This window comes from Psammomys obesus, unplaced genomic scaffold (assembly GCF_907164565.1).
Source record: "Psammomys obesus unplaced genomic scaffold, mPsaObe1.curated_primary_1811, whole genome shotgun sequence".
Lineage (NCBI taxonomy): Eukaryota > Metazoa > Chordata > Mammalia > Rodentia > Muridae > Psammomys > Psammomys obesus.
The window spans coordinates 13,564,767-13,566,623 of record NW_026586816.1 but is presented as its reverse complement, the minus strand read 5'-3'; the positions used below and the strand labels follow the sequence as shown (position 1 = coordinate 13,566,623).

At 36.2% G+C, this 1,857-nt stretch overlaps 1 pseudogene; it reads right to left on the bottom strand.

Moving 5' to 3' along the window:
- Positions 1 to 1,215: 1,215 nt before the first annotated feature.
- On the bottom strand, positions 1,216 to 1,301 carry LOC129673042 (U6 spliceosomal RNA; annotated as a pseudogene).
- Positions 1,302 to 1,857: the final 556 nt, after the last annotated feature.

Genomic DNA, 1,857 nt, shown 5'->3' with positions numbered 1-1,857 from the left:
AAAGACCTCAACATAAAACCAGATACTCATGTTGTATTTTTTAAAGGACAAAAGTTTTGCCAAATGTGGTGGCTCATGCCTTTAATCCCAGATCTCAGGAGGCAGAGGCAGGTAGATCTCTATGAATTTGAGCCCAGCCTGGTCTTCATAGTGAGTCTCAAGCTAGCCAAGGCTACACAAGGCTAGCCTCAAAAATAAAAGAAGAAAAATGTTGTGGTTTTCTTAATGGCATCTAATTTGTTTCTTTTGCTGATTTTTGTGCTTCTAGGGTTGGTCATATCTAAGCAATCATTGCTTAATTTAACATTACTACATTGCATGTTTCCTTCTAATAACTTTATGTATTTATTTATTTACATGGGGTCAAAGTGAGTATGCATGTGCTCTGAGGCACACACGTGTAGGTTAGAGAAAATTTTGCAGAGTCCATTCTTTCTTGCCACCATGTGAGTTCCAGGAATTGAAATGAGTTTGTCAGGTTTAGAGGCAAGTGCTTTTACTGGCTTGGTCATCTTGACAGTTCCATTGATCTAACTGTATATGATAAAAAGTCTAGTTTCACTGGTTAACATATATATATATATATATAAATATGTAAATATATAGTTGTTCTACCATCATTCTTAAAAAGACTGTTTTCCCATTGAATAGTCTTAGCACTTTTGTAAAATGTCATGGACTATAAACGTGGAGCTTATGATTACTGTAAAATTTCCATCATGTGTCCTAGACACAGCTCAAAATATGAATGACCTTCACCCAGCCAAATCACATGAGTTTCTTCTATGTGCTGTTATGCAGCGATTTCCTACAGGATAAAGCATTCCATTTTGGGAGGAAGCTTCTCATGACAAAAGTTTCTTTGATTGTTTTTGTGAATACTAACATTTGTTTAAAACTAACTTCATATATCTAGCCTTTATAATCAGTGGTTTTCAACCTGTGGGGTGTGACCTCTTGGAGGTTTAATGATCATTTTACAGAAGTAGCCTAAGACTATCAGAAAATACAGATATTTACAGTATGATTCATAACAGTAGCAAAATTACAGTTATAAAGTAGCAATGATAATTTTATATTGGGGATTACCACAACATGAGAAACTATAATAAAGGGTCACAGCATTAGGAAGGTTGAGAACCACTGATTTACAATACATGATATGATTTCACAATCTTTTGCAGGTGATCGTGAAATCTCCAAAAATTTGAGAAGAAAAATACGGAATGCTTCATGAATGTCTGTGTCATGCTAATTGTTTCTGTATCATTCTAACTTTAACATATTTGCTGCCAAAGCAAACACAAGACACAAGCAAGTTGAAAGGGAGGTGAAACATTCTTATTTTCCTGCTGCTGTGATAAAACACCATGGCCAAGACAACTTACAAAAACAATGCATTTAAATGCACTTACAGTCCAGGAGGTTAGAGTCCATGATGTGTAGAGAATGCATGGTGACAGGAGGGCAGAACAGCAGTTGAGAGCTTACATCTTGATCCACAAAGGAGGCAGAGAAGCACACTGAAAATTTTCTGAGTCCATTGAAACATCAAAACTTGTTCTCAGTGATGCATTTCCTCCAACTAGATCACACTTAATCTTTCTGAGTTTTAACAACTGGGGATCAAGTACCTAACAGAGTTATTGTCATTCTCATTCAAATTCCCACACATTCATTTTCTGTCAACTTGACAGTAGCTTGTATTATCTGAGAAGAAGGAACTTCAGTGGAGAAAATACCTCCATCAGACTGGACTGTAGACAATGCTGTGGATGTATTTTCTTAATAATTGAGATAGAGGGCTCATTGCAGATGATGCCACACTTGAGTAGGTTGTTCTGGGTGCAATAAGAA